This window comes from Manihot esculenta, chromosome 3 (assembly GCF_001659605.2).
Source record: "Manihot esculenta cultivar AM560-2 chromosome 3, M.esculenta_v8, whole genome shotgun sequence".
NCBI classification, from domain to species: domain Eukaryota; kingdom Viridiplantae; phylum Streptophyta; class Magnoliopsida; order Malpighiales; family Euphorbiaceae; genus Manihot; species Manihot esculenta.
Genome location: NC_035163.2, coordinates 12,845,091 through 12,860,432, shown reverse-complemented (window position 1 = coordinate 12,860,432; position 15,342 = coordinate 12,845,091). Strand labels below are relative to the sequence as shown.

Sequence of the window (15,342 nt, the reverse complement as noted above, 5' to 3'; positions counted from 1 at the left end):
TTTTGTGTTATTTTTTATCATAATATTAATACTACAATCTAAAGTATATTATTTTGTATGTATGAATTAATCGATACCTCAATCATGAAATATTTCAATATTTTATTTAAAAAAAGTAAATTATATTTAGAAAATATTTTTATATTTTCTGTATAAATGATTTTTTAAAAGCTATGAAACCGAATGGGTCTCAGTTTCTGCTCCTCGAGATTCCGATGATGGCATTGTGCGTATATCGCCGGCATCGCACGCTTGCCATGCATAGCGCCGCGTTTGGACGACTGAGCTCGTCGTTGGACGCATCGAGCCGCTTCGAGGTCGCGGAAGAAGGCTGATTACTCGACTTCGGGAGATCGCGCATCCCATCGCAATGGCGACGATCGCAAGGCTGCCGCGGGTGGGAGTTGGTTCAGCTCGATGTCGCTGAAGGGGAGGGAGTGTTGTACGAATCGGTTCTGTCACCTCCCTCACGGTTCCATCCATCACCAGTGTGCTAGCGACGAACTGTGCTGGCGATGGGCATGCGGCGGCTAGGGCTTCTTCCGTAGGATGAAGATGAGACTCTTAGCCAAATTACAGTATAGTCTCTTCACTTTTAAAAAGTTTCAAAATAGTCCTTTTAGGCAGAAAATAAATTTTAAAAATTATTTGCAGTCTATCAATTAAATGACTATTTAATTTAAGATATGTTTTATTAATTTGAGTCATTTAAATATTTTAACAGTAGTTAACATTAATTTTGTGTATTTTCTAATTTGATTAGAAATATGTATAAAATTATTTTATTCATTAAATTAATTTTTAAAAATTAATAACATTAAATTTAATTTTATAAGTTACCATTAAAATTAATTTTCTAATATGGTTGGAGCTCTAAATAAAATTGTTTTATTCCAGAATTATTTTTTATTATATCAAAATTAAAATATTAAATTGTTTAAATTTTAATTTTAGCGCACAAAATTAATAATAAATATAAAATAAATTAATAGTTAATTTATATGTATTTACTATGATTTATTTGCATGAAGAATAGTTATGGATAAATTTTGAAAAGGTTAATGTGTTTGATGAATGATTGATTCATTGTTGGTAATTTTTAAATAAGATCTACATGTCTTGCCTTTACTTATTATTTTGAATTATAAAATTTTCCTCTTATCTATCTCTCCTTGAATATAACTCAAGATTTATTTTTCGAGTTATGGAATTGTTATGTAATTAAAATATGTAAATATAAAAAAAAAAAGACGTTAAAAATTACATGGAGTATTGGATATAGTGCAATGGAAGAGCCATCAGAGAAGCTGTCCATCCATACTTTTAAATCATCAAATTCACTTTATGGCTAAGGAAATTATTTTAAAATGTCCATAATCATCCATTTAGAATGGTATGTTAGGGTGTATATTTATGTATGTGATATGTATACTTTATGACAACAATGCCTATGCATGAGATCTTAATAGAAATCTTAGGATTAAAATTCTTAATTAAAATTTTAAGTACATGTTAAGAACGTGATAGCTTACCAACCATTATTATAACATAAAATTAGAGTTTGGTTTTTATTAATTTGTTGGGCAAATCCAAAGTTAATTTCTTCCGAATATGTTTACTGTTATGAAATATTAGATATTTTTGAACAATGGTTCAACTTAACTAAATTACTTGATTTGGATAAACAAATCCATGATCATGTAAGTTTAAAGTAAGAGTTAGACATAACATATAAGATATGATAAAGACAAAGAGTTGTCATCTAACTGATCTAGGAGTCACATAGAGATGTGACGAGTTGTCACCTAACTGATCTAGGAGTCACATAGAAATGTGATTAATAAATTATGTTATCTATTTAATCTAATATATAATAATTTGTTACGTAAACTCAAAATTATTTAAAGCAAATGGATCCTAGCCTACTAGGAAATTTACTGCTGGATTTTTCAAATTAATAGATAGGGCTATTACTTTGAATAAAATAGTGGGAGACTAATTAAAGATTAAAGACCTCATTTAATAATTAGGAAAATACATGAGACTAACAATTAAATATCTCTACATTAATAGAATCTAGTTCCACTATGAGTAAATTATTTATCCCTACATAGCATAGTTGATGCTAATAAATTAACTAAACTAAGTTTTTTGGATTGGTATCGTAATTTGAGAATGGTTCTCAAACAAGAAAAGAGATAATATGTTCTCGATCAAGGCATACCTGGTGTTCTTGATGAGAATACTAATGATGATGTTAAGAACAAGTACGATCATCATATTGATGATGATGTGCAAGCTACATATGTGATGTTAGCTAACATGAGTCCTGAATTTCATGTATATTTATGATGGAGGAAATGAAAGGTGGACCTACGAGTGGCAAATGGAGCAATGATTGCTGTATTAGCTGTAGGAACTTATTATCTGCCTTTACCTTCTATCTTAGTATTATAATGGAATAAATTATTATTATATTATAACACTCTACAGAAACATCATTTCAGTTTCATTTTTAGCCTCAAATAATGGATTTATATTTATTATTGAGAACAATACTTATACTTTTATAATAAAGGAGTTTATTATGAAACAAGAATTTATATAGATGGTTTATATAATAAAGTAAGGGGTTTAGGGTTTTTATAATAATAGTAAATAGTAAATAATAAAAATAGTAAAAAAATAAAGTTACCTTAGAGCAGTTATAAAACAAAGCAAAAATATTTTACCACTCAAATAACCATTGAAGGCTATACATGATCTCTAAAAAAAACTTAGACTTTGTCCAGAAAATATAATCTGGTTAAATGAGATAAAAAAATTCTAGCTTATGGACAGGCTTGGACAAGCTTGTCACCTTAGGTTACCTTCCAAGCAGCGCCCCTGTTTACTGTCCTAAGCAAGACTTTCCTCCCTTCAGGCATCAACCTGTGGTACCTCCAAAACCATAATCATCTTTAGGCTTGAACCCTTTATAGAAAGGTTTGAGCCTATGACCATTCACTTTTTATCTTTAACCTCAATGTCAAATTCCCGCAATAACAAAATCCACCTAATTAGTCGTAGTTTCACTGCTTTCTTTCTCAAGAGGTACTTCAATGCTGCGTAGTAAAAAAACACAGTTACTTTAGTATCTAACAAATATAATCTAAATCTTTTTAAAGCAAAGACAATTGCTAAAAGTTCTTTTTCAATAGTAATATAATTGCTCTGGGCCTTATCTAAAGTTCTAGATGCATAACGTATAACATGTGATTTTTTATCAATTTGTTGACCAAAAATGACTCCTAAGATATAATTGCTTGCATCACACATTATTTCAAATGGATATTTCCAAATCGGTGCTTTCATGATAGGAGCAGCAACTAGCTTTTATTTTAGAGTGTCAAAGGCTTCTCGACACTCTTCATCAAAATTAAGCAGTATATCCTTTTGCAAGAGCTTGCATAATGGCTGAGCAATCCTTGAGAAATCATTGATAAACCTCTTGTAAAATTATGCATGACCAAGAAAAGAACTAATGTCCCGCACACAAATGGAATATGGTAAAGCTTAATCACATCAACTTTAACCTTATCAACCTCAATTCCTATTTTAGGCACTATATGACCTAAAATTAAACCTTGATCCACTATGAAATGATATTTTTTATAATTTAAGACTAAATTAGGCTCCAAACATCTTTTTAAAATATGGGTGAGGTTGATTAGTGTAATACCCGGCTAGACTCCGGTATCGGAATTCTTACCGTCCGGTGGAATCTCGGATGTCGGAGACCTCTAAAAGGGTAAAACCATATTTTCATGAAATGTTTTAATGTTTTTGATGATTTTAAGTAAAGAGGAAATGAGTTTTTTGAATGAAAACAACCTTGGAGGAAAACCCAGGTTCGGCCGCCGAACCTCAAGTTCGGCCGCCGAACATGCAGGCATTTCGGGTGTGCCTTAGGCCCCCGAAGGCATAAGTGAGGGAAGTCCAGGTTCGGTCGCCGAACCTCAAGTTCGGCCGTCGAACATGGCATGCATGCGGAGGCACGTTCGGCCCCCGAACGTGGCCTGGCCAGCCACTATAAAAGGGTCCCTTAGCCGAAAACGGGCGAGCTTTTTCCCCATTTTCGGCCAAGGTGAGCTCTCCACCGCCCCTCACTGATCTTGAGTTCTTTTCCTTCAAATCTTTCACGATTTTCACAAGTTTTCATCTTGTTTTGAAGATTTTTAAGTTTTGAGCAAGTTTTGGAGCTTTGAGGTTCAAGGACTCGAATCTCTCCCATCTCCGAGTTTAGGTCGTCTCTCTCTCGATCTTCAAGAGGTAAGAGCCGATCTTAAGCTCATTTCATGTTTTAAGTAAGTTTTATGTAAGATCTATGGGGTAGAATGCATGTTTAGCTTAAGGTTAGGTTTATGAGCTTATGTTGTGTTTTTGAGCAATGTGTTGTTGTTGTGTGTTGTAGTTGGGGTTTTAGGTAGTTTGAAGCCCCTTGGAGCCAATGTATGTATATTTGCATGATTTGAATGAGTTATATGCATGTTGGAATGGGAAGGAGAAGTTTTTGTGCAAAGGGAACCAAGTTTCTGCCCTTTAGCAGAAACCAGGTTCGGCAGCCGAAGGACTTTCGGCCGCCGAACATGGCTGGGGAGGCAGGCCTTTCGGCTGCCGAAGTTGCCCCCGAAAAGAGACTTTCGTCTCTGTCTGGGACTTTCGGCCGCCGAACCTGCCTGAGTTTCGGCTCTGGAGGGACTTTCGGCCGCCGAACCTGCCCTGTTCAACCTTCCTTTGCATGTTTTTGCATGATTGTTTAAGGTGTTTTAGGGGGTTTTTGGGGGATGTTTTTAGAGTTATGTTCTAGTTGTTTGGTCCCTCATTTGAGTCCACCTGTGTAAGTTCGGACCCGAGGAACCGAGGACCCCAGCAGTGAGTCAGCTGCTTCAGTCATTGTCAGAGCTAGCCAAGAGGTGAGTAGAATAAACCTTTATGATTTAAAGCAAATAAATTATAAAGTTTTGAGCATGTTCATGCATCATGAATGCCATGTGATGAAATAGGTTGTTTGCATTAGAATTCACGAATATGTTGCATTGCATTTATGATATTGATGTGGATTGGTTATTGGATGACCCTTTAGTCCTCATATGATATGATGATGTTACGGCATGATATGGTATGGAAGTCCAGGTTGTACCCATTCTACGTCCCTGGCACTATGTAAGAGAAAGTCCAGGTTGTACCCATTCCACGTCCCTGGCACATTGGAATGTTATGATATGTTATGTTAAGAGAAAGACTGGTTGTACCCATTCTATGTCCCGGCACTTTGGAATGTAGAGGACTATTGGTGACAATACTATCCGAGATGTGATTTGTTGTGATGTGTTGCATTACATGATGGCATGGGATTTAAATGTGGTTTTCTATTATTCTGCTCACTGGGCTCTCGTAACTCACCCCTTTTCCCTAATCCCCCAGGATTGCAGGTACGGGCTAGACAGAGAAGTCAAGAAGAGTAAAGTCTTATCTTTGTAATAGATAGAAAGTGGACATGATAAATTGTATAATGAGGTAAAGTTGAATAGTCATGTTATGTATATAAATATTGAGGATTAGAAGTTGTGCTTGACCCTATGAATATTGTTATCCCTTTTAATACATGATCTTAGATGTTTATGATGTAGATGCAAACCAACTCAACTTATGATATATCGCCCATTGAGGGCATTGATGAGATCCCACAGAGGGGTCAAGTTTATGATTATGATTATGTTTAGTGCATGCACAGGTTGAGTTTGGTGTATGAGAAAATGAATGAAAGGAAAGTTTTAATTTTTATGTATGTTGTTGATCATGTATGGGATTAATCAGATTCACAGGATGTATGTTAGGCTTGCTACGGGTCCCGGCGGCCTTAAGTCGACCCGAATCCTAGCGCCGGTAGCGGTCCGATTTTCGGGTCGTTACAATTAGACATTTATCAAATGAATTATCATAAGCCATAAAGTCGTCCATGAATACCTCTATTATTTTCTCAATAAATTCTGAAAATATACTGACTATACACCTTTGGAAAGTTTTTGGTGCATTATAAAGCTCAAAAGGCATTCTTCTATAGGCGAAAGTGCCAAAAGGATATGTGAAGGTCGTTTTCTCCTGATCTTCTAGGGCCGCTGGTATTTGGTAAAAACCTGAAAAACCATCTAAACAACAGAAATGAGAATTTTCCTGCAAATTTTTCTAACATTTAATCAATAAAAGGTAAAGGAAAATAATCCTTCCTAGTTACTAAATTTAGCTTGCGATAGTCTATACAAATCCTCCACCTGTTTTGAACACGAGTGGGCATTGAATCTCCTTTTAAATTGGTTATCGCAGTAATTCATGTCTTTTTAGGTACGACTTGGACTGAACTTGCCCAACTGCTGTATGAAATTAGATATATTATTCCTGCATCAAGCAATTTTAATACATCCTTTTTTACAACCTCCATCATAGGAGGGATTCAATCTTCTTTGTGCTTCCCTCTTTGGCTTACTATCCTCTTTAAGGAGGATCTTGTGCATGCATGTAGAGGGACTTAATCCCTTGAGATGTGCGATTGTCCACCCAACAGCTTCCTTATACTCTTTAAATACCTGAACAAGTTTATCTTTTTCACCATCACTTAGCTTATTATAAACTATGATCGAAAGTGTGTTTTTACTCCCTAGAAATATATATTTCAAGTGTGCAGAGAGTGTTTTTAGCTTAATTTCTGGTGCCTGAAGAACATAATGAAGAAGTTTATGGTGAGTTTCAGGTATTAGAAGCGAGTTAAAAGTACTTACTTTATGGTTTGATGTGTCCAATAAGTTGACTGTTTCTAGGGTGTTAGTACCACTAACTAAGGTATTTTATGCCAAAGCCACAAGGCGACTATATGACAAGCCTATAATCTGGGTGTTAGTCCTGCTAAATAAGGCATTTTATGCTACGGCCACAAGGCGGGTGTCTGCCAGGCCCATAATCCAGGTATTAGTCCTGCTACATAAGGCATTTTATACCAAGCCACATGGCGGATATCCGCCAAGCCCATAATATGGGTGTTAGTCCTGCTAAATAAGGCATTTTGTGCCACGGCCACAAGACGAGTATCCTCCAGGCTCATAATCCGGGTGTTAGTCCCGCTAAATAAGACATTTTATGCCAAGCCATAAGGCGGGTATCCGTCAGGCTCATAATCGGGTGTTAGTGTAACGACCCGAAAATCGATACCCTACCGTAACGGCCTGAACCGCCACCGGCGCTAGGATCCAGATCGGCTTAAGGCCGCCGGGACCCGTAGCAAGCCAAACATACCTCCTATCACCTGGTCAAATCCCATACATGATCAAAACTTTAACATAAAAACTCAAACATCTGAAGTACAAACCGAACCTGACCTGTATGCGACATAACTGAAAACATAAAAGGACCCCTACTAGAGCCCTCATCAAAACTCTAGCTGGGTCTACATAGCATACATCAAGCCGGAGTCACATCCAGAGAACCAAACCTAACCTGTGCATGCATCAAGCCACAACACAAGACCTCCACTAGGGTCCTCATCCATTACCATAGCGTGGTATACAACACATGCCACAAGATTAGTTCAAACACAACTCAACATCCTAAAACATTACATACATCATGTATTAAACAGGGACTAACCAAGTCTCAGGGCCAAGCACAGCACTAAACCATAAACATAACTCCACTTAACTTTACATTACATTCCCTTACAATTCATTATCTCAAAATACATTACATGTCCACACTAAAAGTACTAATCTATAACTATTACATAAACATAACCTTTGCTCTCGAGACTTTCCGATCAACCTCAAACCTGCAACACTGGGGTTAGGGGAGAGGGGTGAGCTAAAAAGCCCAGTGAGTAGAAACAAAGAAAACAGTTCATTAATTACATGCTTTCATGAAATGCGTCACAGCACAAACAAGTCATATCACGGATTGGACCCAACCCCAAAACATCCCTTCCAGTCTCAGTATGCCCGGCCCAGCCGGGTCTCACAACCTTCGTATGCCTGGCCCGGCCAGGTCTTACAACAACTGTATATGTATGCCTAGCCCGGCCAAGTCTCACAACATCTCTAGGGCTAGTGGGGTCGTCCTTGGTCCAATCTCCATCAACAGTAAATAATGCAATGCTTCATATTCGTGTAACTAGTGCAATCAACCTATTACATATAAACATGATGCATGAACATGCTCTAGGCATTTGATTTCATAAAATAAAAGATTAAGTTAGTTCTACTCACCTCTGGCAGACGCTGGACAGACTCTGCAACTGCTAACACTGATGGCCTCCTCGATCCCTCGGGTCCGATCCTACACAGGTGGACTCGAATGAGGTGCCAACACACTCTAAACAACTCATAAACAACTCCCCAAAAACCCTCTAAAACATCACTTAAACCTGCATAGAAAACAACCTTGAAAAGGCTGGACAGGGCACTTTCGGCGGCACCTTCGGCGGCCGAACCCTCCCTCCAGAGACGAAACTCGGGCACTTTCGGCGGCACCTTCGGCGGCCGATTGTCCCACTCCAGAGACGAAAGTCAGGCACTTTCGGCGGCCGAACCCTTCCTTCGGCGGCCGAAAGTCTGCTTTCAAGCCAAAACTCAACTTTCGGGGGCAAGGTTAGGCGGCCAATCCATGCGTTCAAAGGCAGGTTCAGCGGCCGAAACCACCTTCGGCGGCCGAACCTGAGTTCTTCCCAGAAGGGCAGAACTCAGCTTCTCATGCATTCAAGCCTCCCAAACCTTCCAAACACCCCAAAACAAGCACCCAACCTTACCAAAACATGCATAAACCCTTAACCATGCACAAAGGAGCTTAAACAACTAGATTAAACTCCAAAAACAACATCAAAACATACATAGATAGCTTATGACCCACATAGGCCAAAACCATCAAAACAACCCATAATCTCACTTGCTCTTTCCCCATCATGCATACACTCTCCCACATGCATAACCTAGCCTAAACATTCAACATAGCATCATATAAACATACATGAGCATCACATAACATACATTGGGCATAAAACCCACATAAATCCTAACATGCATATCTACCCATATTCTACCATTAAAACCTTCATAAAACTTCAAAAGACACTAGGAAAGCAAAGATCTACACTTACCTCTTGAAGATCGAGGGTTGCGTGATCTCTAACTCGGAGGTGTGGAGAATCCAAGCTCCAAAAGCTCCAAGCTCCCAAAACTTCGATCTAAGCTTGAAAACTCTTCAAAACAGCCATAAAACTCATGAAAACATGAAGGAGATGAAGAAAAACATGAAAACGGCCAAGAGAGGACAAAAACTCACCTGAGCTCGAGAATGGGGAGAAAACTCGCCCATTTCCGATCTGAGGGCTCTTTATAGGTGGCCTGGTCGAAGACCTTCGGCAGCCTAACGTGCCCCCTAAACTCATGCATGTTCGGCGGCCGAACTTGAGGTTCGGCGGCCGAACTTGAGGTTCGGCGGCCGAACCTTGGCTCGTTCAAACAAGACTTTCGGAGGCCAAAAGCACTCTCGAAGCCTTTCCATGTTCGGCGGTCGAACTTCACTTTCGGCGGCCGAACCTGGTAAACGCCTCCTTGGTCTTTTTCTTTTCAAACTCAATTCTTTTTCATTTAAAACCATGAAATCATGTGAAAACATTTTAGAAAACACATTTTACCCCTCTAGAAGCCTCTGGCATCTTCAGAAATTCCTGATTCCAACGGAGATTCCACCGGAAGGTAAGGATTCTGATGCCGGAATCTAGCCGGGTATTACAGTTAGTCCCGCTAACTAAGGCATTTGATATCAAGCCACAAGGCGTGTATTCGCCAAGCCAATGTCCAGGTGTTAGTCTCGATTAACTAAGACATTTTATGCCTAAGGCCACAACGCGGGTATCCGCAAGACCCATGACCGGGTGTTAGTCCCGATTAATAAAAATTGCTAAGGCATTTTATGCTAAAGGCCACAAGATAGGTATCTGCTAGGCCCATGACAGGGTGCTAGTCCTGATTAATAAAAATTGCTAAGATATTTTTATACCCAGGCCATAAGGTGGGTAATCGCTAAGCACAGACTGGGTGTTAGTCCCGATTAATAAAAATTGCTAAGACATTATATGCCCAGGCAATGAGGAGGATAACCGTCGAGTGAGTTTTTGGGTGTTAGTCCTAAAAGATAAAGGCAAGTTTCTGCCAAAAGTCCCACAAGACAGGTAACCGCTAGGCGAGTCTTCGGGTGTTAGTCCCAAAAGACATAGACAAGTTTCTGCCAAAAAACGCCACGAGGCAGATAACCGCCAGGTGAGTCTTCGGGTATTAGTCCCAAAAGACAAAAGCAAGTTTCTACCGAGAGTCACAAGGCGGATAGTTGATAAGCGAGTCTTCGGGTATTAATCCTGTAATGACCCAAAAATCGGACCGCTACCGGCGCTAGGATCCGGGTCGACTTAAGGTCGCCGGGACCCGTAGCAAGCCTGCTATACTCTCTGTGTACCTGAAAAATCCCATACATGATCAAACATAACCTGAAAACCTCAGCCATCTCATGAACTGGTTCAACCTGTGCATGCACGAATTCTGTACACAGACTCCCCTTGCCAGAGCATTCATCAAAGCTCTAACTGAGTCCACACAGTATATGTTAAACCTGGTCATACATACTCCTCAATTGGACATACATGTACACAAAAAGGGACATGAAATGTGGAAGGCCGCACAAAGGAGTTTGTCGTATGGGATCTACAGCCTGCTTTAAGTGTGGACAAGAGGGACATTTTGCTCGGGAATGTCCTCAGTTGACCTTTCTGGCACCATCCCAGCAGATGAGCTCAGGCAGTGTGGCACAGCCAGCAGCGCTAGCCATGCCTCAGAGTAGTGGCAGAGGTAGAGGGAGAGGGACAGCCTCTTCTTCAGCGGCAAGTTCCCGAGATGCAGGTCCGGTAGCCCCAGCACGGATCTTCACTGTGACTCAAGAGGAGGCTAACACGTCGAACACTGTGGTGTCAGGTAACCTCATTATTGGGTGTTCTGATGTGTATGCTTTGATGGACCCCGGTGCTTCTCACTCTTTTATTGCTTTGAGAGCCGTGGAGAGATTGGGTCTGATCATTTCTGAGTTAGAGTGTCATCTTTGGGTCAGTGGACCCAAATGTGACCCATCAGTGGCAGTGTCAGTCTGTCGCTTCAGTCCAGTGTTCATAGAGGGTAGATGCCTTCCAGCTGACCTGGTGGTTCTAGAGTTGACGGATTTTGATGTCATTCTAGGGATGGATTGGCTATCTACATATGGAGCTACCTTGGACTGCAGAGACAATGTAGTTAGTCTCAGAGACCAGGATGGGTCAGAATGTGTCTTCAGAGGAGAGAGGAGAGGTACTCCTAGAGGTTTGATCTCAGCCCTTCAGGCTCGTCGTTTGCTTAGGAGGGGTTGTCAGGGGTTTCTAGCCCATGTGAGAGAGCTAGAAAGACAGGTTAGGGAACCAGCCTCAGTTCCTGTAGTCCGAGAGTTTCTCGACGTCTTCCCAGACGAGCTTCCAGGAAATCATAAAACACACCCAAGGAAGAGCATGGTCTCACCTCTGCCTGTGAAAATGGAAGAAAGCTTATCCATTCACCGACCTAGGGCCTTTTATAGGTGGCTGGCCAGACCACCTTCGGCGGCCAAACGTGAAACCGAATGCCATGCATGTTCGGCGGCCGAAAACTCACCTTCGGTGGCTGAACCGTGCATTTCTTCCTTGGCTCTTTTCTTTCAAAAACACTCATTTCTTTTATACTTAAAACATGAATTCATACCAAAACACTTTAGAAAACCATATCTATACCCGTCTAGAGGGTTCCGACATCCTGGGGTCCACCGGAAAGTAGACTTCCGATGCCGGACTCTAACTGGGTATTACAAATCCCAAAAGATAAAGGCAAGTTTCTGCTAATAATCGCCATAAGGTGAGTAATTGATAGGCGAGTCTTCGAGTGTTAATCCCAAAAGACAAAGGCAAGTTTCTACCAAAAGGCGCCACAAAGCGGATAGTCTTCGGGTGTTAGTCCCAAAAGACAAAGGCAAGTTTTGGTCAAATAGCATAAAGAGGTGGGTAACCGCCAGGCACATGATCAGTGTTAGTCACAAAACCGTGGAAAACAGTTGTAAGCTTCAAATCTGAAGAATCGAAGACTGATGGAGGGCTACTGAAATGACACAATATTCACCCAAAATGTGTCATGGATTGTCACCACATGACAGTGCCACATGGAAAGACCCTAATAAGTTATGGCACACGGTTGCAAAAGTCTCACCCATAAAAAGGAAGGCTAGGGCATTGTAACACTCGGTATTCGAAACGCCAAGACTCGCCTTCTCCTGAACAGATCGAGTCTTTATATAAAGTTACCGCTAGCAGATAAAATCTAGCAGATCTCCATTACACCTATAATCACGAGATCCCCTATCCACTCGGCGGTACTAGTCGAATTTTTTAGAGATGTGATAACTAACTCCATCTTCTTATAGTATAAAAGTTAATGATCACAGAGATCAAGGTTCCCTCGTCTGACACAACTACTCTTGAGTTCAAAACATTACATCATACTCGCTCTTTTCTTTAATTTACTGACTTGAGCGTTAGAGTAGCTGTCATAGACGCCAACCACCTCACTTTTTCTTTCTTACAAATTGGCCAATCGCAACACAGTTTCATTTCAGCTACATCAATATCTATAGTATATAAAATTGAGAAGAGGATAGAAAATAATGAGAATTCCAAAAAATCCTTTATTTGCAATAAAAATAAAAATTTAGTTACTATTAAAATTAATTTATTTTAAATTTATTATCTAAATTAGTTTTAGAGTCTAAATACATTTGAAAGTTTTTATACTTATTTACATATTATTTATTTAAATTTATATGTTGAATTTAATTTATCTATTGTAAATTTTATTATTTAAATTAATTACAGGATTTATATAAATTTAAATTCTTCAATTCTATTTGTATTTATTTTTTAATTAATTTTTATTATAATATATTTTTTCAAAAAACCATACTTCAAAATGCAATCGAGTTGTGAAAAAAATTAAAATTAAAAGCATTTTACCTGTGAATTATTTGATTTCATAAAAAAAAGGAAATGTATAATACAAATAAAAATTTATTATATTGAAAATTAAAGTTTATAATTTACAAATTACAATTAAAATAAGATACTTATTATTCAATTAACGTAATTTATTAAATTCAAATAGTAAAAACAACACAGTCAACATCATAAATTATAAAAAAGTATTTCATATTTATTGGATTCCTTAATAAAAATGAAATTATAAAAAAAATTATATATATGTAATTGAATTTCTAATAAGAAGAGAAAAAAATGTCTTATTAGATAAAATTAAAAGAAAATCTTAAATTAATTATGTACCTAATAAAAATAATTTAGAAAACCTGTATTATATAAATTATATTTGTAAAATATGAATAAAATTACAAATAAAACTTAAAAAACATATTTTAAAAATAATAGTTTTATTTTATATTAATTAGATTCCAAATAAAAATGAAATTATATATTAATGATAGGAATGGAAATTATTAGTATATCCACTTCTATTTCAAAACTAATTAAATTTAATAATTTAAAAAGAAATTAATGAATTAATATATTTTTTAAATATTATGAAACATATATACACATGTAGTTATCATTTGCTTAATTATGTTCAAAGCAAACAAGGGAAATTTATTTTTTAAAACATTATATTACTTGTTGAAAAATAAAAACTAATATCTATTTGTCAGAAGTGGGATTTGAACCCACGCCCTCTCACGAAGACCAGAACTTGAGTCTGGCGCCTTAGACCACTCGGCCATCCTGACTTTTGATTAGCAAGTCTTGAATTCTTCTTAATGTAATCATTCAAATCATTTACACGTGTTTTTTTATAGAACATAATTTAATTATTGGTAAAATCACGTAAGGATTATTATTAAGTTTTAATGACATATTTTTTAATAATAATAATAACTTTTATAAGATTAAAATTAATAATATAGAATAATAAGAAAATCCATTACTGCAATGATTTCCTCTCACACTCGATTTTAAAACATAAGCTTACCATAGTAATAATAGCAACTACGAAAATAAAAGTTGAAGGAAAATACAATCGAGAGGAAATCATTGTAGAGAGTTAACTATGTAGGCTTGTTTGTTAAGTACGGAATGGAAGAAACGTTCCAAAAGAATCTTGAATCTATAATAGAAGAGATAGAAGATTGTGCTACAAAGAAAGTAAAGCATAGGGAAGTATCAAGTGTTGATTTTCGCTTAGTGGTATCTCTAAGGACAAAGTTATGAAGGCTTCGAGAAGGAGGTCAATTGTGAGATGTTTAACGATGATCAGGAATACGAGCTGAGGGAAATGGATGGTCTTAAATAAAAAGGGATGAATTTCAAGAGTTCTCTTCCCTTCCAAATTATAAAGTTTATTTTGCAAGAAAATGGTATTGAAGATTGATTTGTTTGATTTGATTTTTGTTAGCTAATTTTTGTTCAAATTTTTTATGTCCTATTTATTTTTTTTTTGTTGAGTCAAAATTACGTTCAGTGTAATGTTATTATTTCTTTGTTTGTCTTTGAAAGATCTATTTAAAGGCACTAAGTCTAAGTGTCGTAAGGTTATCAGTTATGATCTCTGAATAAAATCTTCAGTTTTTAAGTTCATTACTATTTTCTGCTTAGGTATATTTTTTTACCTATTTACTATTTTTCTTTATATTATTTAATTTTAGCACATTTTTTATTTAAATATTTAATTTTAATCTTTATGTTCTACGATTCTCAATCCCTTTTTAATTAAGATTTAATATTAGACATATTTATGATATATATATAAAAAGTATTTTTAAGACCATAAAAATTATTCATTGGGTTAAACTATTAATCCACGGTGGTTCAATTCACTTAATAGTAAAATCTCTAACAGGGTAGGGTGAAAGACTAAATATTGGCCAAGTCCAAAAAATCCATTAATAGTGATTAATGGATAATAAAATTAATTAATTGAATTAATTAGATTAATTTTATTAATTATGATTAAGTGATTAATTGATTAAATTAATAGTGATCAATTTAATTAATTAAATTAAAGAATTTTATACCTGTATACAATTCATGTAAAATTCATTTGAGCCGAATGACAAGAAGTGCAGGATGAAAAATTTAATGGACCCCACATAATATCCATTTGAAGAGACTTTAGGGGTAATTTAGAGATTAGGGATGAGAAATCCCTAACCTCTAAA

At 37.1% G+C, this 15,342-nt stretch overlaps 1 non-coding gene across 1 annotated transcript; it reads right to left on the bottom strand.

Annotated features, from left to right (window-relative positions):
- Window positions 1–13,830: 13,830 nt before the first annotated feature.
- On the bottom strand, window positions 13,831–13,914 carry TRNAL-CAA. Its single transcript has one exon. It is a non-coding gene; the product is annotated as a tRNA-Leu (tRNA).
- Between the last annotated feature and the right edge of the window lie 1,428 nt (window positions 13,915–15,342).